General features: G+C 43.3%; 1 pseudogene; it reads left to right on the forward strand.

The window, feature by feature from the left end:
• Positions 1–11,803: 11,803 nt before the first annotated feature.
• Positions 11,804–21,628, forward strand: LOC114091981 (RNA binding protein, mRNA processing factor 2-like; annotated as a pseudogene).
• The last annotated feature ends 715 nt before the right edge of the window (positions 21,629–22,343 follow it).

A 22,343-nucleotide genomic window follows, 5' to 3' on the forward strand; every position in this document is an offset into this window, starting at 1 on the left:
CTTAATTGCTCCAAGCTCTCTTGGATTTCTCATAGGCCCCTGGATGGTGCTAATTTTCCCAGCATATCATATGTTGGTAGGATGTTTTTGCTTTTTCAAAACACACTTCCGGGGCCCTTGTCAACTCTCAGCATCTCAGCAGCCCTATGAGGTGGGCCTCAGTATTCCCATCTGACAGGCCAGGAACAGAGGCACAGACAGACCAGGCAGCTCACCCAAGGTCCCAGGGCTAGTTATCAACCCTGTGAACCTCCCCTGGCCTTCCTTCTTCTGTAGGACACGTTGATTCCAAGGGGCTTTCTGAAAACACGTGGGCACTATGACCAGGAACTTCCCCTTCTTGCTGTATTACTTCATGGTCAGCATGCCTCCCCTGGCTGCCTGCTCCCACTCTGGTTTGATTGGCAGTTTTCTCCTATGGGGGAAACAACCTCTCAGTAGCCACCTACTTATTATTTTTCTCACATGGACAGGAGCTTTTTAAGAGGCTGCTGCTCTTTGTGAAATGCCAGATTAAACCAAAGCAAGAGTTGCCTTAGCCACAGACCCTCTCCTGCTGCTCTGATCCAAGTGGGGGAGAAGGCCCCGGGAGCCAGCTTCCTTAGGAATCATAGACTGAACTAGTCTTTATTTTACTAAATTGGTGCTAATTACTATGGTGGGCATTTGCTTGTTTCTTTCTTTTTTTTTTTTTTTTTCCTTTTTGAGGGGGGAGGGGTACCTGGGATTGAACTCAGGAGCACTTGACCACGGAGTCATATCCCCAGCCCTATTTTGTATTTTATTTAGAGACAGGGTCTCACTGAGTTGCTTAGCCTCTTGCCATTGCTGAGTCTGACTTTGAACTCTCCATCCTCCTGCCTCAGCCTCCCAAGCTGCAAGACTGTACCTTTTGGCACTAGAAAATATTGATAAGTGCTTCCATGATTTACTAGTCTAGATGCAACTATAAAATAGTAAATTACCACAAAAGCTTCCAAACAGTAATTGTACTCTTATCCATCTTCTTATTGATTTTGACTCAAGCCTTTGAGTCACTTGGCCAGTTTTGGGGGTTTTAAGCAATACAGTGACATGCATTTCACATCTGAGGTAACTGGGTTCCTTTTTTACAACTGCTGTTTCTAAACGCTGGGACTCTTAATCTACAAAAGTAATTTTGAATAGCTTTGTTAAGGTATGATTGGCATACATAGATTACATATATTGAAAGTGTACCGTATGATTCATTTTTACCGTATGCACACATCTCTGAAATCATTGCCCCAATTGAGATATTTCCATTGCCCCCAAATTTCTCTCAACTCTTGAAGTTTCTTACTGTTGTCTCTTTTTACCTTCCTCATCCTCATTTCCTGGGCAATAACTGATCTGCCTACTATCATAACAGAGGAGTGTTTTCTAGATTTTCATGTAAGTAGAATTATAGAGTCTCTCCTCTTTCTATCCATCTTCCTTGACTCAGCCTAATAATTTTGTGATTCATTCTTGTTAGTCTGTTGTATCAATTGCTCATTCCTTTTTGTTACTGAGGACTGACATTCTAATTTGTGTGCAATGGTATGTCACTATGGCTTTAATTGCATTTCTCTAATGACTCATGAAGTTGAACATCTTATGAGCTTATTTTCTCTCTGTATATCTTCTTCAGTGATATGTCCATTTAAATTTTTGCAAAAATAAAAATTTGCATGACTTGGAACTCCATGTGATTGATTTGTCAACCCCCCCAGCCCGTGCAGTGACCTCCCACTTGAGACACTAATTCAAACCCTGTAAGTGTGCAGTCAAAATCCTAGCATCAGTAAAAACTAACATTACATGACAAGTCATGTGCTAAATGTCTTATGCATGTTAGCTCAGTTGATCCATACAACATTTCATTTTGGGGGTGAGAAAACCATGACACAGACTTGCCCAAGTTTGCACAAGCTAGTTCAGCGGCGGAGCTGAGACTCAAACAGCCACATGGAGAAGCAAAAAAGAAATACATAAAGAAGCATTGGTGGGCAGATTGAGAGCTCGTCCAGCTTTCTCTGCAACCACTGTGCAGAACAGGAATGGAATTGATTCAGTGTCCAAAGTTTTGCCACATTCAAAGAACCAAAAGTCATGATATTGACCAAGTAGATTGTGAAATGCCAGATTAAACCAGATTAGGTGGTCTTGGCTAGATAGAAAGTGAAGACAAAAGGGGTAATGGAGAACAAGGAAGAAAGAAGACATCTCCAAGAGATTTGAGGCTCAGAAAGGACAAAAGAGTACCAGAAAGTAAGATGTAGGAACTTACAAATTCAAAGATGACTGGGCTCTTGGTACTGATGGGATCCAGGGCTGGATGTTAGCAATCAGTTAAGTGGAGTCAAACATCACTGGATGGCTTGCATCTCAAAAGAGATACTCACTTATTTCATTTTTGTTTCCTACGGAAAAACACAGAAGTTTCCATGTTATCCAGACTATTTTCTATTTTTAATTCATGTTGTTTTTACACAATGAAATCCATCATTCTCTTCCTGTATAGTTCTGGGTTGTGTTTTAGAGGGATCAGTCATTAGCTTGCCTGGGACTGTCCCAGTGTTAGCACTGGAAATCACACATCTGGAAATGCCTTTGTCCTGGGCAAACCAGGACAGTTGGTCACTCTAGAAGCTGTGGACTCTTTCTCGCTTTGACAATTACTAGTAGCCTCTTTTTTGTTCTCATCTCCCTTCTCTCCTGCTGATTTCATCCTGAAGCCCAGCTCTTTATTGCCTACCTACAACACAAAAGAAAAAACTCACAGGCTGGTAGGAACCTACATCTTCAACCCTAATTCCCATTACCCCTTCAGGCATCCAAGATTCTAGCCAAATCGACTTAAATATGATTCCCCAAATTCCCTTCCTCATCCAGGTGTCTCCATTGGTCTGGGCTGCTATAACATAATCCCACACACTAGGTGGCTTAAACAACAGACATTTATTTCTCACAATTCTGGCGGCTGGAAAATCTGAGATCAGAGCACTAGCATGGTTGGTTCTGCTGAGGGACTTCTTAGTTTGCACATGGCCAAGAGCGCAGAGAAGAAGCAAGCTTTCTCATTTTTTTTTTAGAAGGGCACTAATCCCATTGATAAGGGCTCCATCTCATGACCTAATTACTTTCCAAAGGCCCCACATCTTATACCACCACATTGGGAATTGGGCTAACATATGCCTCTCGTATGGGAAAGAGACAGAAGCATTCAGTCCATAGCTCCAGGTTTTCCTATCTCAGATCTTTGTTTAGGGTCTTTCCCTGAATTCTCTCTTCCTTCCCAGCCTTCCTGCTTCCTGGTCTTCCTTTTTGAGTCTCCTTTGAGGCAACCTCATCCAGGAAGGCTTTTTTAAAAATCCAAAGCCTTCCTTATTAGATATGTATAGCTTTGAGCTCCTAGATTAGTTACAATTAGGAGGTGGCAGAATGTCTGACATCAATATGCTCAGGCATGGTTGGGAACTGAGCCCAGCCAGCTAGAGGGTGTATTTCTCCTTCCATCCCTCATCTCAGGTTGCCTCCCACCTTGGTAGGCTCTCCCTTGTGGCTTTAAGGCAATGTCAGCAGCTTCCTGGGCTATGTTATTTCAGAGAGTGGGTAAAGAGTGGAAGTCATTGTCCCAACATCCCAGAAGTCTTGAGATGTCTTCTGATTGGACCACTGTATCCCATCACAAAAGCCAGGAGGACATGCAGGACCATGCACAGGTGGTCACTGTGTACTGCACAGCATGCAGAGGTGCCACCACATAGACTGCAGCCCCAGCGCTGGGAATGAAGACCTCCCTTCACCTCCATGGGTCTCAGTTGCTTCATGAGTCAGATGAGAGTGGTGACTCTCTAGGTCCCTTCCGACTCCATTCCATCCTTCTGCATCACCCTCCACTAAAATAGTATTTTAATGGTTTGGCTACTTTTTGGTGAAGAGGCTTAAATTCTTTTTGGTCAACCCCTTCTAGAAAAACAAGTGGATGGGAGGCCTTTTTCAAAAGAGGACAGAGAGAAGCCCCCAAGAAATTGGGAGGTAAAAATATACACATTGTGAAAATTCTCATTCCATGCAGCCACTGGTTACATTCTATTCAAGTCAACAAAGTATTCTATGGCCACTGTTGAGCATTTGCTTTGTGCTTGGAGCTGTTTCGTGTACACTGTCTCATCTAGCTTTGCCTAGTGAGCCCCATGGAAGAGATAGTACGGTACTTGTTTCCATTTTAAAGATACACAAAAAATAAGGCCAGGTATAGTTGTGGAGGTTGCCTAAAGAGCATGTTTATGGAATGGTGACATCAGGACTCGAACCTATGTTTGCTGGGCTCCACATTTTTGCTTTGAATCAATATGCTTCATCACGCCTTTCTCAGTCTATCTGGAGCTCGCAGTCTCAACTGAGGCTCCCGTCCTGAGGGAAGAACACATTTGCTGGTGCATAAGAACACAGGTGTTTTGGTTTTTTGTGTGGGGGGGAAGCAAGTACTGGGGATTGAACTCAGGGACACTTGACCACTGAGCCACATCCCCAGCCCTATTTTGTATTTTATTTAGAGACACAGTCTCACCGAGTTGCTTAATGCCTTGTTTTTGCTGAGGCTGGTTTTGAACTCTCAATCCTCCTGACTCAGCCTCCCAAGCCACTGGGATTACAGATATGCACCATCCTGCCACCCCCTGCCCCCATCCCACCCCTGCCAGCGAACATGGGTGTTTTTAAAAGATTCTATTTCCTAACAATGTTATATTTGGAATTTTTTATAACAAAAGAATAGAATTTTAACAAAATTCTATTTAACAAAATTCTATAACAAAAGAATAAAATTCAACCAAACATTCTTGGCAAAGGGAGAAACATAGAGGGATGTGTCTCTATGTATCAGGACCTTGGGACAGGATGACCCTGAAGATTTTTATATTGATCTAAAGAAGGTACCATTTTTTTAACAGAACACTGGCTTTCTTTGGGGTAACAGGTGCACGAAGGGACTTGCAGCTGAAGATACCAGTTCTATCTAGAAAAATAGAAATTAGTCATTGAGTGGGGTTTCTGGGAATCCCCCCCTGCCATGTGGCTTTTATCTATTGCCTTTTCCCCTTTCTTCCTGAGATTGCAGACAAAATGCTGGAGAGCACACAGTCATCCTTCCAGCATGTGTGTAGCAGCCACATGCTCAGGATAGGGGAACAAAAAGACAGAAGGAGCTGGGGACACGGGAACATAAGGAGGCTGCCACATCTGCCCTGACCCTAGTGCTCTAGTCTAGACTTGTGAAGTGGGGCAACTTAAAACTCTAATTTGCTTATGCCACTATTTTCAATTTCCTGTTATTTGCAACTGAACCCAACCTCCGTGTAGGGACAGGAATTTCTGCAAACATCAAATTCACCCTGGTTGGAGAAAAAATGTAGGACTCCTCTCTTGCTGAAACCAAGCACAGAGGCTGTCACATAGGTGAAGGGCCAAGGTTAAGAGCTGGATTTCTGGTTTTAGTTTCCCTGAGGGTCAGGCTATGTTAGAATGGACAAGCTATGGCCAGTGATGGGCATCCTGGTACCCAGTGCCCTGCTCCTTCTGTCTCAGTTCAAACACCTTCCCAACATCCCTACAGCTGGAGACTCTCATGACAAGAAATCTGGATCTGGGTAGCTCCAGGGTCCCAGTTCATATTGAGTTCAGGGACTCAATATTAACACTAAGAGCCCTGGTTTGGTTTTTTATTTGTTTGGTACTGGAGATTGAACCCAGGGGCACTCAACCACTGAGCCACATCCCCAGCCCTTTTCTGTATTTTATTTAGAGAGTCTCACTAAGTTGCTTAGGGCCTCAATAAGTTGCTGAAGCTGGCTTTGAACTTGTGATCCTCCTGCCTCAGCTTCCCGAGTTGCTGGGATTACAAGCATCCGCCACCTTGCCCAGCTTTTTTTTTTTTTTTTTTTCTTTTAATTAGTTCATTCATTCAAATAAAGACTTGTTGAGGGCAGGGCGGTGCATGTCTGTAATCCTTAGCTGGGAGGCTGAGGCTGATCTAATCTAAGGACAGCTTCAACAACTTGGTGAGACCCTGTCTCTAAATAAATAAAAATAAAAAGGGGATGTGACTTAGAGGTAAAGCATTTCTGGGTTCAATCCCCAGAACCAAAATGTAAAATTTCTCAAAAAAAATTTTTTTTTAAATTAAACAAGACTTGTTGATGGAAAAAAAGAAAAAAAAGACTTGTTGAATGCCTGCTAGATTCCAGGCACTGTTCTGTGTTCTGAGGAGAGTAAGAAGAGAGAGCAGGAGAGAAGTTGCCGAGGTTTGCCCTCACAGCTTTGGGGCAGGTACCCTCCTGTGAGCCTCAGCAGCCCCTCTTGTTTCCGCAACAGGGGGGCTCTTGCATGCCACTACTTAATGCAGCCCCGGGAAACTCATCCACCTTCCCCCAGACAGTAACTGTCAGGCTAGCTGGTTAGGACCGTGTCCCCTGAGCTTTGCACTAAGTCTAGCACTCAGTGAGTACTGAGGGTTGCTGCGTGTTTGTGAGAATCCCTGTTAATTCACTAATGATGTGCTAAAAGTTTTACTTTCTCAGTATCATTCATTTTTAAGAACATTTTTAGTTATACATGGACACAATATTTTTATTTTGTTTATTCATTTTTATGTGGTGCTGAGGATCGAACCCAGTGCCTCACATGTACTGGGCAAGCGCCCTGCCACTGAGCCACAACCCCAGCCCTCTCAGTATCATTCTTAAGAGCAAAATTGGGAGCGTACAAGGTCACTGCAGGCTCGTGGTTTTCTGTCAAGTAAGGAAACTGAGACACTGAGAGTTTAAGTCCCTCTTCATGGCTCAGCAGGTGAAAATGCCAAAAGCCAGTCCAGGTCCACAGCCACAGCACTGATGTCTTCTCATTCCCCACCCCCCACCCCAGTACCAAGATTTTTTTTTTTTTTAATTCAATCCAGGGGGTGAATCCATGGTCGTTCCAACTACTGAACCCCAGCAAGTTGCTTGGGGCCTCACTAAGTTGCTGAAGCTAGCTTTGAATTTTCAATCCTTGTTCCTCCTGCCTCAGTCTTCAGAGTTGCTTTGCCCAGGACCAAGATTGAACCCAGATCCTGACACATGCAGGCAAGTACTGAGCCACATCCCTGGCCCTTCCTATTGTACTTTAATTCGAGGCAGATCTTGCTAAATTGCCCAGACTGGTCTCAAACTTGCCATTCTCCTGCCTCGGCCTCAAGAGCCACTGGAATTACAGGAATGTGTCACTGTCCCCAACACTGGGGTAATTTTGAAGCTGTCTTACTATTTACTCTTTCCTGCAGCCAACACTTAAACTTGACAATAACAACTGCAAAAACCATTTGGTCAGAGGCCTGGCACTGCCCACCTGAAAAAACAAGTTGCTGCAACGAGGGTTATGTAAAGGAGGGATGCAGTTCATGCTCAGCGGGAGCCCTGCCATGGTGACTTCAGCATCCTGGCCAAACAGTGAGCCTTGGTGGTGTTAGCTTGCCAATGGCCTTGGCATTGCCATTTTGCTGGCCGCAATGCCAACTGGCTCCCATGTGTCCGCCACTCCCTGACACTTTGGCAGTTCCTCTGGTGCTACTGGCAGTCCCAGGCGCTATGCCACAGTTCAGGCTCTCCCCACCCCTGGAACAATGGAAATGCGCAAGACCATAGTCACTGCAGTGGGAAAGGCTGCATCCAGCCCCATTAGTGTTCAGAAGTGGAAGCCAAATCCCAGACAGGTCTCAAGGCTCCTGAGTGGCAGAGCCTAAATAAGACTCTCCTTGGAAATGTTTTCCCTCCTTAAACTGCTGACCATCCACTTCCCACTCCAATGATCTTCCATATTGTTCTCCTCTTAGATCCAAGAGCCATCTCTCCTGTCCTTGCCCAAGGCCCCAGCATTGGTCCTACTGACCATCCTAATCCCAGCAGTGACCTCCCTGCTCAGCCTCCGCTATTGTCCCTTCAATCCTTTCTCCACCAGGGAGCCAAAGTGCCCTTTCCAGATAGCAGGTCAGGTCACGTCACTCCCCTATTAAAAGTCACTGATGGCTCCTCCTTGTCCTGCTGATGAAGCCTTAGCACAGGTGGCGGTTCTCCCTGCCTGGCCCTGGCAGGCTTCTGTAGATTCATCCTATGCATCCCTGACATTCCAGCTACATGACTCACCTAACTTACTGGCTGTTGAGAGAATTAAATAACGTCTGAAAGTGTGTAGCATCTGGAGCATGAGAGTCCAGAAAATATTGGCTGTCACCTGGATGGGATGGGCACTTCCCCAGTAGGCTCCCTTCCAGAGCCCCTCTATGCTTGTTAATACACAAGCTCAGCTCTGGTGTCCGAGCTAGGACACATGCCTTTAGCTATGACCCTGGGCTAGACCCTTACCACCCAGATGGAGGTTACACATTCCAAGAGAAGGAGTAAAATGCAGATCACCTGCCCTGCTCAATAGTTTTCAGTTTGTTTGTTTTTAAGAAAAAGAATTACAGTAATGCAGAGAAACAGCCATATAGTTCATCATTATTTCCTGGCTGGAGAGGAAGGGAGCCACTATCTCCCTTTGAATCCCCACAACCACAGCTGCAGGTCTGAACTCAGGGCAGGGGCAGGACTTCAGGAATGTTTGCCGCAGGGCTCAGGGGAATGATGGGCAGGAGCTGCTATTTCTGTCATAACTACTCATTCCTACATGTAGGTACTTGCAGTCAGACAGGCACGGATCCTGATTTTATGAGAGAGTTTATTACATCCAGAGAACAGCAGCCAGTTCCGTGGCCACAGGGGCAGCCCCCATGAGCCTTCCTGGGGAAGGCCACTTCCTACCCACACTGAGAACCAGAAACTGTTTGTCCATTAACCTGTCCATCTATCCATCCCTCTGTCCGTCCATCAGATGACATTAACTTTGCCTCTTTCTCATGTTTGCTGCTGAATAGGACCTGGGGGGAGGGGGAGTCAGAAAAGCAAACCAGCTTCTACTTTCATTCTTTCTTCCTTCCTCTCTCCTCTCCTTTCTTCTGCCTGGAGTACTTAATAGAGTGTTCCTTAAAGATGATGAACTACACAGGAGATAAACTCAATTATTTTCTCCCTTTTATTATAGTTGATTTTTTAGCTTATAAGGATTTCAAACATATGGGAAAGTATGGAGAATACTGTTACAGTCACCCAAGGGCACATCACTTGCTGGGATGAACATTGACCTTTTTGCCATATTTGCTTTGAGGGTTTTGTTTTTTTTAGGAAACAGAAGGTCACGGGTCCAGGTGAAGTTGCCTCCCTCAACCTCATTCCACCTCCCTTCTCTATCAGCCCTTCCCAGGGGGTGTGTAGTCTTCCAACAGGGTTTAGGCTGTTACTAGATCCCTAGGTACGAACCCCATGACAATACATCCTGTTGTTCAACAAGACCTGTGTGGAGAATCAGCCTGTAGGGAGAAGTCAGAAACATTTTGGATTTTATGTGCATGATATCATACCGTATGCATCCTTTTGCAACTTGCTTTTTAGTTTTATTGGGATTTTAAAACTGTAGGTGCGATACATGCTGGTTGTAATGAGCAAAGGTGGAGAAGGCAAAAGTTAATTAATCTCCTTCTGCCTGACTCCAATCCTACCACCCAACATAACCACTGGTAACAGTTTGACAAACATCTTTCTGCACCTTTTCTTTTGCTTGCATAAACAGACATAGGGCCTCAATGCTGAGGAAAGATCCAGGGAAAGTTCAGGAAAGGCTGAAGAATCCAGGGATAGCAACATGCATAAACATGGACTCTCTCGTGCTATAGTGCAACAAGAGGCCGCATGGAAGATGTGCAACTTCCCCTGTCGTTAACCCACAGAATGTGGGTTTCCCCACTCACAATAACAGGTCTTGTGGTCTGAAGAGGGACCAGCATCAGTTGACAAGCAGCATTCCTTCATTAAATGTCTCTAAGCTGGGCCACTGGGGAAGATGTGCCACTGGCTAGCCAGGTAACCATGGCAAAAAGACTCCAGACTTCTGAAGTCCTTTTGGCCATTATCAACCCAATTGTTCCAACAGAAAAATCTGCTGGTGGGTCCAAGTGTGGGGGACGCTCTTGGGAGGCCACATTGACATAGCCCACAGTGTGACTTTGGTGTGAGAAGAAGTTCGTGGTGGTATGCGTATGCTGACTGTGCTGTGACCCAGGAATGAGAACATGGAATGCCAAGAAAATCTCTCAGTTTTGGTATTCTGTCTACTTTTAAAAAGTGGAATAAGACTAGACATGTAGTGTTCCAAGCTGGGTGGAAATGGTTTCCTTTTTCCTTGTCCCCCCCCACACACACACACAAAAAAAAGAGTCAATATAGACCTAAAGTTTTGTTTTGTTTTGTTTTTTGCTTTTCAAAATTGCTTTCAGGTTATTGCAAAGTGGGAAGAGAAACTGAATGTGAAACTTGGGCCCCACGTCATCTGGGAGACGTGTTCAATTTTTCAACCCTTGAGGCCATGATATCTTGAGAGGTCTAAAGCTTGCTAGGATTTCTCCATTGAGAGTTGAGATGATCTCTAAGGAACCTCCAGATGTTAAATTCTATGATTCTTTTTTTCTCTTTTCCCATGCATTCAACAACTTTATTTGAGAGCTGATTATTGAGGGAATCAGACTGGTCGAGAAGCAGCAAGCAGCACTCGGAGAGGAAGAGAATGCCAAACTTCATTTTATGCAGGCAGGCCCAGAGAAGAAACTCCAAATTCTGAGCCCTGATCCATATTGTATATGTTTTAACATTTATAGGTTATTTGGCATCATCTTAGACCCATCCATCATTTTTTTTTCTTTAAAAAGTGACTGGAGGCCTTGTTCAGGGTCTCTAACATAAAGCACTTACAGAAACAGATAAGAAGAAATGGCTCCCCCCCCCCCCCCCCCCCCCCGGCATCTGTTAAATCTCTAACCTGGAAAGCTTGGCACAGGGGTGTTTACATTTCAAGAGGGAGAACTCAGACTCCTAGAGACAGTTATGTACAATCCAAAAGTAGAGACCCATGGCTAATTAGTTTTCCTGAAGAAAGGCTGATTAGAAGGGGAGGGGAACTGACCCTTTTTCTAGGCATTGTTTCTTACCATAACATTTTTATAATTTCATTTTACAACCAGGTCTGGTTTTGCCATCACACTGACTATGTGTCTGTCACTGTCCTAAGATCTGGGGAAATCAGTGAAAAACCAGACAAACCCCCACCACCCTCATGGAATTAAGAACTTTTAACAAACAATATTAAAACACAAAGACTGGGACTGAGGTTGTGGATCAGTAGTAGAGCGCTTGCCTCCCATGTATGAGGCACTGGGTTTGATTCTCAGCACCACATATAAAATAAATGAATAAAATAAAGGCCCATCAACAATACACACACACACACACACACACACATACACACACACACACACATACATACAAAATTTTTTAAAAACCCAAAGACTTCTACTCTTTGTCAATATTTCAGTGATCATCCATGCATCTTTCAAAGTGTATGGAGCCCCATGATATCCTCATGCTGATGGATAGAACAGGTGTTTCCGGCCCTGTTCTCCTAATGGGCAGACCAAGAATGGATAAATGTGAGAAAGGAACATTGGAATAAATAACGAGTCTTTAAGGAGACAGAAAAAGGTGGAAAGGGACAACTCTTTCTTTGTTGAACCTCTGTCTAGCCCATCTCATGGGATGGGAAAACTTGAACGTGCATGTCTTCATATTTAATAACAGAAAGAAAACTGAGTCTCCAGACCTAACTCAAGAAGCACGTGATGAAGTCTGGTAAAGGTTACCGAGGTAAGAGAGGCAAGGAGTCTTGATTCCTTGAGCAAACAAATGCTCCCTACCTGGCTTCATTTTTCCAAAGAGCGTGAATACCCACTTAGTATTGTTGGGACTCAGAAAAGCAATACCCCAAAGTGAAGTCCTAGTGAGCGAATTTTCTCTTTGATCTTCCTCTCCCTCCTATCTCTCACCCCCCCCCCCCGCCCATTCTCCTCGACATAAGCCACAGAAATTAGAATTCTGCTTCCCCCACCCAGGTCAAAGAAACTAGACTTCCTTTTCCCCAAAGTCAGCCATGAAACCTAAAAATGCTACTCTTTCTTTTTCCTAACTTTCTGCATATGAGCTGGCCATAAAAAAATTAAGGTAGATCCTAAGACCCTCAATCCAAAAAGGGTCCTGCCCCAGACCCAGAAGGAGGGAAGGTCACACAGACACACCTTGCTGGGTTTCCCCACTCAACCTCTCACTATCAGGTCACCCCCTTTTTAATCCAATCACATTTCTATATAACTGTGTGTGCTTTAGCTAAGCTAAGTATAAAGATGGAGCATTCACCCTGGGTCTTGAGTCTTCATTCTGAAGGCTCCTATGTCAGGTAAAACCATGAACAAATATATTTGTTAATGCTTTTCTCTTTTAACTTGTCCTTTGTTATAGAGGTGTCAGCCATGACCCTGTATGATGGGCAGGAAGTGATCACCCCCTTTCCTACCCCTTCAGCATCGTTAAAGCTGAATATTGATCTTTCTTAGATTATTTCTTTTTCCTTCCTCTCCTTTTCCCTGGCTTGGTGTTGAACCTGATGGCAGCAACCTGCAGCCTCCATCCAGGAGGACCCCTCTTGAGGCTGGAGGGCCATTTGGTCCTTTCTTTCAATGCCATCTAATATCAGAGCCAGAAATCCCTTAAACTTCCCAGTGAGGTTCTTTATAGGTCTTTAATAACTTGCCCTTAACTCCCAGTCCAGGATCCTGGCCAACCTTCCCCAAACCCTCTTCATTAGTAATGAAAGGGCTGTTTAGTGTTGCGGTCAAATGCAGGACCTTTTTGCTCCTTTCCTTGCAGAGCTGTGAAGTCCCTTTCAGGCTGCTGTATCCACCCAGCACTACCCATCCATCAGAAGGTATTCAGATCCTATGAGTGGGCCTGCTGAGCCAGGAGGTGGCTTCCATGGTAATTTAGAAGATCCCCAAAAAGTCTCCCCAGATGGCCTTGAATTGGCATCCCAGGCATAATGAATCATCTGAATCAAATAGCTTTCTTTAAAATGCTGCATAACAAATTTCATGAGTTAAAATGGGGAAAATATTAATGCAGTCCCAACCTATCCAAAAAGCCTCAGCCAATACCCTCTCAATCAGTGAAACACTCAAATACTTACATAATGATCCACCAAGGAGCTCTATCTATCATCCATCCATCTATCTATCTATCTATCTATTTATCTATCTTTGCAGTATTGGGGACAGAACCCAGAGGTGCATATAGTCTAGCTACATCCCCAGCCCTTTCAGTGTATTTTTAGAGAGAGAGAGAGAGAGAGAGAGAGAGAGAGAGAGAATTTTTTTAAATATTTATTTATTTATTTATTTTAGTTTTCAGTGGACACAACATCTTTATTTTATTTCTACGTGGTGCTGAGGATCGAATCCAGCTCCTCACGCATGCCAGGCGAGAGCGCTACTGCTTGTGACACTTCCCCAGCCCCCTTTCAGTGTATTTTGTTTTTCTTTTGTGACAGGGTCTCACTAAGGTGCGTAGGGTCTTATTAAATTGCCTAGGCTGGCCTCGAGCTTGTGATCCTCCTCCCTTAGCCTACTGAGTTGCTGGGATTATAGGCGTGCACCACCATACCCTGCTAGTTCTTTATCCTGTCTGAAGGTCTCTTCTACACAGCCAGCTCTCCTGCAGCCCTGAGTCTCACACTGTCACATGGGAACTTCTGGATCCCCTGCACTTCTAGGGTTAAGTGAACCAACAGTAATACCCTTTGTACTGGGACCCAGTTCATTCATCCTCTTACTATCAGAACTTTGCATGTTGCTGGGAGCATTGTGACACTGCTGACTGATGTAGAGGCACGTTGGACGGTGTAGTGCTATGATGTCATGGTTAACTGTCTAACCCTCCACACCATCCTGGATATGGATATTGTACTGATCATACTGGTCTGTTGCTGAGTGTAGCTTATGTGGTGGTGGTGGTTTGTTGAATAGTGCAGTAGTGACATAGTTGTTTTTTGAAGGAGGTAGCGGAAAAAGTAGTGGTTTGTGGAATGACCCAGCAGTATGGAGCGTGATTGGTGCAGCCGGGTGGCTTAGCGGTTTATTGAAGAACTTAGCAGAGTGGTTGGTAGAACAGTGCAGGGGTGTGGAGTGAAGAATCAGACATATTTAAACCCTCCTCTGCCACATATTAGCTATGTGTTCTCAGTTGGACAAGCTCCTTAACCTTTCTGTGCCTCATTTTATCCTCTATAAAACATGGCTAGCAACCTTGCAGTATTGCTGAAAATCAAATGAGCTTGGAACATATAATAATTATCACATTTCCTGATACATTATAAAATGCTTAATATATGTTAACTAAAATAATTATAATTATATTATTTTTGTGTGATCTACTTCAGTTGCATGAACTGGTTAATGTGTCAGAAGAAAGAAAAAAAATTCCTTCCAAGGACAAAGAATTTGAATACTTGTTCATGTTCAAATAATGCAAGGAACAATCCAAGCAAAATTGCTGTGCGACGGGGAGGAAGTTAGACATTTTTCTGGTGCATTTTTCATATCTAATTCCTAGTTTCCCTTTTCCCTCCCTTGACTCGAGGCCAGCTTGCCTGGATCCTTACTATTGCTGATCTGCCCTGGAGAGTGAGTCATCATCCACAGGAAGGCACTTACAGAAGAGAGGGAGTTGAACACTTGAAGCTGCACCATGAAAGGTCATTACTAGTCAACAGGAAGAGGACTGGGCATTCGGCCCTGCTTGGCAGCTGACCTTGGCCTTTGGCAAGCATCCCTTGTGGGTTTGGCATGTGGCAAAAGTGGGCAGGTCCTCCTGACTCCTCTCTACCCCACACCCTTCTCCCATACCTGGGGCCAACGGGAAGGTCATCTGTCCCTCTTAAATCATAATACCTGTGTTTAGAGTCTCTAAGTCCTTGCTAACTGGAGACACTGGCAGTTATGAACTAGGACCAGGTACTTATATTTGTTTATTGAGCTTTTTTTTTTTTTGGTGCTGGGGATTGAACCCAGGGTCTTGTGCATGCTAACCATATGCTCTGCACTTCCAGCCCCCAGGTTCTTATCTCAACATGAAAAGCAGTATATGAAGAATGGCTAAATCTACATCAACATCGATAGTGATGAGTCATGATGATGCTGTGCACCTCTGACACAATGTGATAAGAATGATGCTTCAATGGTTTTCCTCTGCCACACCTATAATTCCTGCTTAGTCATGAATGAAACTGCAGAAAAATCCCAATGGAGAGGCAGCCTATAAAACATACATTCAGACCCCAAACTGTCAAGGTCATCAAAAACAAGGAACTGTCACAGCTAAGGGGAACCTAGGAGCCTTGAGAACAAAATGAACAGATATTCTGCAGTATCCTGGGACCCTTGAACATAAAAGGATAGTAAGTAAAAACTAAGAAAATCTGAATAAAGTATAGACTCTGGTTAATTATAAATATGGATCAATGCCAGGCGTGGTGACCCACATCTGTAATCACAGTGACTCAGCAAGCTGAGGCAGGAAGATCGCAAGTTCAAGGCCAGCCTGGGCAACTTAGCCAGACCCAGTCTCAAAACAAAAAAGGCTGGGGGTATAGCTCAGAGAAAGAAAAAAACAAAAACTCCACACTTCCTTGAAGGTGTTTTTTGTTTGTTTGTTTGTCTGTTTTGCTTTGTTTTGTTTTAATGCACCCTTGAACTAGAATTTTTTTTTCTAATTTTACATAAGAATCTACTTATGGGCTACAGTAGGGGTTCAGTGGTAGAGAAATTGCCTAGCATGTGTGAGGCACTGGGTTCAATTCTCAGCACCACATACAAATAAATAAAATAAAGGTCCATTGACAACTATTTTATATATATATATATATATATATATATATATATATATATATATATATATAAATAAAATCTACTTATATATCTCAGTTCCAAACCTACCATGCCCTATTTAGGACAACTAATTTTTACTTCCAAGTTTGAAATGAATAAATAGTAACCCATTGTATAATTCCTGGGTAATTCCTTTTTAAAAAAAATTTATTAATTTTTCAGTTATAGGTGTACACAATATCTTTATTTGTGGTGCTGAGGATCAAACCCAGCTTCTCACCCATGCTAGGCAAGTGCTCTACCTTTGAGTCACAACCCCAGCACCCCCACCCCCACTCTTCCAAAAATAATGATGAAACTTGTTAATTTGAGTTGTACTGCCTGCATCTACCTTGACATTCTCAGGTGTTTTAAAAAGCACAGAATCTGTCCTGAGAACAACAAATAAAGGCCTCTTGGGAAATCATTCTTCCCCCTCAGGATGGAATTGGGTTTATAGCTGAAGGTCTCTCCTTCCACAATCATGAACGATTTTATTCTTTTTATCTGCATGGGTCCATATCCTGGGTGAAATTAATCCTCTTTTCCTGCACTCATTTCTAAATGATTCCATTTTTAAATGTAAAAATAATGCTCGTTACTGGAAAAAAAACTATTATAAAAATAAAACAAAACAAAAATCAGAAACATTTCTTTCTTTTTTTTTAAAGAGAGAGAGAGAGAATTTCTTTCTTTTTTTTTTAAAGAGAGAGAGAGAGACTTTTTAACATTTATTTTTTTAGTTGTTGGTGGACACAACATCTTTATTTTTTTTATGTGGTGCCAAGGATTGAACCCAGCGCCCCGCGCATGCCAGGCAAGGCTCTACCGCTTGAGCCACATCCCCAGCCCCAACATTTATTTCTTAGCACAAATCCACTCTCATAAAAAACAGTTGACCTGCTAGTGCCTGGTGGTACACACCTGCAAGCCCAGCAGCTCAGGAGGCTGAGGCAGGAGGATTGTGTGTTCAAAGCCAGCCCCATCAATTTAGCGAGGCCCTAAGCCGCTCAGTGAGGCCCTGTCTCTAAATAAAATATTAAAAGAGGGGTTGGGGTACTGGGGATATGGCTCAGTGGTTAAGCACACCTGGGTTCAATCCTCAGTACCAAAAACAAACAAAAACAGCTGCCTTGATTTATATTTATATTTATTATATTTATATCCTTCTTTTAAATTTATTTTTTAGTTGTAGTTGAACACAATACCTTTATTTCATTTATTTTTATGCGGTGCTGAAGATCAAACCCAGGGCCTTGCACATGTAGGTGATCGCTCTACCGCTGAGCCACAACCCCAGCCCCTTATTTACATTCTTGCAGTTCCAAGTACATATATTTTTAATATGTAAAAATTTATACACAGAAGACATTGTTGACTCTCTATGCAACATCTACCCTTGTTCTTTTCTAAATAACCCATTTTTATCAGGAAATCCAAGCTATTTCTTGTGCACAGATTGGTTTAAAGGGCACAGGCTGCGATTCTGGCCAATGAGACTTGAGAACAAGTCACCTGGGACTTCCAGGAAACACAGGTGTTTTTTAAAAAATAACACTCTTATATTTAAACAACTTTAAATTTAATTTTAGATTTAAAAGACTTTATAGATCTCAGTTCCAAACCTATCATATCCTACTTAGGACTACTAATTTCATTATGGAAAAGCAGAAATGTTTGTTTTTTTTTAAATGACAACACAACAGACTCAACAACTATCATCTTGTTATGTAATAATCTGTCTGAAACAGAAAGCGCTGAGGCAATACCTCAAGGATATTTGCTCCAAACTTTGAGGCAGGAGCAGAATTTGTCAACTACTTTTAAACTGATGGGGGCTTCTTGGAAAGACCCCTCATATCCCAGGAAGAGGCAGCCCCTCTTTTTTGCTTAATGTTGCTTTATTTGAATTGGATACCAAGACAATCTCTTCTGAGTGATGGATATATTTGACATTAAGAAAACCTAAACTGAGGGCTGGGGCTGCGGCTCAGTGCCAGAATGCTTGCCTCGCACATGTGAGGCACTGGGTTGGATCCTCAGCACCACATAAAAATAAATAAACATAAAAAAGATATTGTGTCCATGCATAACTAAAAAAAATATTTTAAAAAAAATGAGCCAGTTGCGAGCCTGTAATCCCAGCGACTTGGGAGGCTGATGCAGGAGGATCATGAGTTCAAAGCCAGCCTCAGCAGCTTAGCAAGGCCCTAAGCAACTCAGTGAGACTCTATAAAAAATAGGGCTGGGGACGTGGCTCACATAGTGGGTACTGGAAAAAATCCCCAGTACCCACCACCAAAAAAAAAAAAAAAAAAAAAAGAAAACCCAAATTGTCTCTGAGGGACTGAACTGGAAAATCAAACTAACACTTTGAATGTGAACTTCTTATAAGGGCAAATATCCTCATGGCTTAAGTCAAATAAGCCAGGGATTCCATTATTTTGCAGCAGAAGACAACTAAATTGATAGAATATATTGTTTCAAAAATAGAATCTCATTATCTAGGTGGATCATTTTGTCCCCTTAAGACTGAAAGGCTCATATCCCAGGAATCGCCTCAGTCCCTGAAAACCTGGACCATTGTTTATCCCTACGTCACAGATACTTCGGCAATTTTTTTCACTTAATATATCTTGCATGTCTTTCCATATTCACATATGAACCCTTATACAACACTTCCATTTTATTAATTTGGATGCTATGTAGAATTCCTTTAGATGGATCGTTCCACTAATAAATGTTTTAAATAACCTTAGCCTATTTGTTTTGATAATTACATTGTTCCTCCTGGGTATTCCCCCCACCCACAATGAACACAATACCTTTATTTGTTTATTTTTATGTGGTGCTGAGGATCAAACCCAGTGCCTCACACACACCAGGCAAATGCGCTACCACTGAGCCACCACCCCAGCCCTCCCTCCTGGTCTTAAAAGAAGCATTACATACACTTGGTTTGCAACTCCTTTTTTTTTTTTTTCTTTGCTTGTAAGATTTTATAATATGGTAATCTTTGAGTAGGCAAATAAATCCATAAGTAAACAAAAAAACCTCCTGGAGACATCGCCTCATGTTTTAACATGCTGCTTACTCATCAACCTCTCTTAATAGAACTGTCTCATACTTTCCGTCTTAATCCTGCCCATCCATTTCCCCTTCATTTGTTCTATCCTCATGAACTTTGGATTTGAAAGCAGAATTTGCTGACATCACCACAAAAGCGTTGCCTGCCCTGCATCTCATCCAAGTGATGTTTCCAGACTTTCGAACTTGAAATGAATTTGCTGGAATCCAAGTTGTACCAAATTTTGAAGAATAAAGTAAAAGAATGAACCAATTTTCTCAGGAACAATTAGATCAAGAACATTTTGTTCTGTTCCTTGAAAGACATATTTCTTCTGGAAAGGGGAATGTGTATCCTTTAGGATTATTTTAACATAAGAAAAGAAAACTCATTGCAAGTGACTTTAAGATAAGGAGTTTTATTATTGTTTCTCAAAACAAGAAGTCCAGACGTGAGGGAAATCCTGGGCTCAGCTCAGAAGTTGGTTGACGTCATCCAGGACATCGATTCTCTCCATCTTTCTGTTTTTCCGTGTTCAGTGATTGGGCTTTGTTTCCAAGCTTGTTCCCTCTTGACTACAAAATAGCTGCAACATCACACACTCAAAGAATGGCATCTCAAGACAGAAAAAGGAAATGTCCTTATCATCTATTACTTTTTTGAAAGTGAGGAAAATCTTCCCAGAAATGTTGCAGATATTCTCCAATCTTATTTGACCTGATCATATCTGTATCTTTATCTAAACAATCACTCAGAAACGCATGAATGTGTCAGTCATTATAAGCTCAGGCGAATCAAGAGCCATCTCCTGCTTCCCTTAAAGAACATCACAATATGGCCACTGGAGGAAGGGGAACAGAGCCAAGCAACAGGGAGAAAACTGTCAGGTGAGGGGAGTAAGAAGCCACTATTGGATGGCCTGATAGATAAGACGCTGTGGGGCACACATGTAAATCCCTGCTAGTTTGGAGGCTAAGGTAAGAGGATCTCTCAAGTTCAAGGTCAGATTGGGCGATAATTCAGCCACACCCTGTTTCAAAATTTAATTTTTTTTAATAGGACTAGGTATGTAGTACAGTGGTAGAGCACTTGCCTAGCATGCATAAGGGACTAAGCCAGGACTCAAAAATCACCCGAACTGGGGAGGTAAAAAAAAGATAGGACAACTTCCAGAATTTTATCAGGTTATATATACTTTGGGGAACTGAGGATTCTCTCAAGTGGTATTCCAGTTATAAAATGGTTCTCTCAAGTGGTATTCCAGTTATATAATGGTTCCTGGTTTTGGTTTAAATAGGATTACTAGGAGGTTAGTTTTAAAAATTATTTTGGCTCTGTTGTTGATTTAAAAACAACATCTACAGCAGCACCTCTCTAAGCCTCAGTTTCTTTGTATGTAAAATGGGTCTAATAAACTGGAAATGACACACAGAGTCACTTGGAACAGTTCCTGGCACTTAGTGAGCATGTGTAAATACTTGTTATGCCAGTTTTTGATACAATTCCAAGATAAATTATCTCGTTTCCTAAACTGCACCAAATTGGGTAAAAATGGCAAGTTAGAAAATGTCTAATGACTGAGAGGCATTTATTGATTTAAAGTTCATTCCAAAAGGTGGCTGCCAAATGTACCTTTTTTGGGGGGGAGGAGGTACTGGGGATTGAACCCACAGATGCTTTACCCTGTGCTACATCCCCAGCTCTTTTTATTTTTATTTTGGGAAAGGGTCTCACTAAGTTGCTTAGGGCCTCACTGATTTGCTAGGCTGGCCTTGAACTTGTAATTCTCCTGCTTCAGCCTCCAGAGCCACTGGGATTACAGGCATGCACCACCATGCCGGCCAGACTTTAAAAGTTTTGAACTTTATACATCCCAGCGGGGCCAGGCGCCAGGCTCGCCCTCCTTGTTCCTTTCCCCTAGCCACCCCCTCCCCCTTCACCGTGAGCAGCTTGAAGCCTGACAGCCAGCACAATCCTGGAGGAGGAGGTTCGGACATTGTCAGTGGCCTCCTGTGGACATTAAACCCAGAGAACTCTACCTGCTCTTCCAGCCATCAAGACACATGAAGGGTCCCTGATCAAGCTCACCTGGAGACAGCCTGTTGGTTTTGTCATCTTTGACAGTCAGGCAGGAGCAGAAGCCTCCAAGAATGCACTGAAGCATATTCGCTTTGATCCTGAGAACCCACAAACCATTGAGGCTAGAGTTTGCCAAAGCCAACACCAAGATGGCCAAGAGCAAGCTTATTGCAACACCAAATCCCACCAGTGTTCACCCTGCCCTAGGAGCACATTTCATCACCAGGGATCCCTATGACCTGATAGGGGCTGCTCTGATTCCTGCTTCCCCAGAGGCCTGGGCCCCTTATCCTCTGTATACCACAGAGCTGACCCCAGCCATCTCACATGCTGTGTTCACCTACCCAGATGCCACTGCAGCTGCTGCTGCTGGCCTACATGCTCAGGTGCACTGGTACCCCTCCTCCCACGGCACCCAGCAAGGATGGAAGTATCCCAGTTCTGTTGGTTCTAGAACTATGTGGTGGGGCCAGAATAGGGCCCTGAGCTGCCACTGCCCCCTGCGGCCTGTGCAGAGCTGCTGCTTCTCTGGAGACTGTGAATCTTAAGCCTGACTCAGTGAATGGGTTCCTGTTCCTTTCCCTCTTCCTCAGGCTTGTTCCACCCCAAACCCTTCTCCCAGGCCTCCCTGGAGGATTTGAGGGCCTTCTTGCTGGAACACCCAGCCCGAGCTAGGAGGCCTCACTGTGACCCAGCAAGACCTGACCTGACCTCCTACTCAAACATGCTTCTTAAGCTCTCCCTCAAGGAAAAGAGGCATTTAATTTTGCATGTTTTCTGGCATGAATTAAGACACTTCAACTTGTGTATATGTGAGTGTACAGTTTGTTCTCACACTGTCTCCATAGCAACAGGTCCTAGCTTATGGTGCTTGGTCCCTCTCTCCACACCCCGCCCCTACACCCACCAGGCTTCATAGAGGCCTGAGCCCTGTGGCCACTTCTCCCCCAAGGACCCGTGTGCCACACACACTTCCAGGCTCAGCAACCACCACACAACATTTGCCTTGTCATTTGGAATCAGTCCTCTACTTCCTTCTCAGATGGGCCAATAACTATAAGAAAGTCCTCTCCTCTGCCCATCTTGCTGACCTCTCCACAGGACGCCCTGCCCCCAACACTGCTCCTTGTTTTTTCCAAACCTTAAAAAATCAAACAAGATGTGAAAAGTGTTTTTGTACTCTGTGTAACAAAATATTTATGCATCATAAAGGATTTTCATGTGTGTACTATTAATTATTAAAGAGACCTTGTTTGCCTTGTC

The sequence above is a fragment of the Marmota flaviventris genome, chromosome 14 (genome assembly GCF_047511675.1).
Source record: "Marmota flaviventris isolate mMarFla1 chromosome 14, mMarFla1.hap1, whole genome shotgun sequence".
Taxonomy (NCBI): domain Eukaryota; kingdom Metazoa; phylum Chordata; class Mammalia; order Rodentia; family Sciuridae; genus Marmota; species Marmota flaviventris.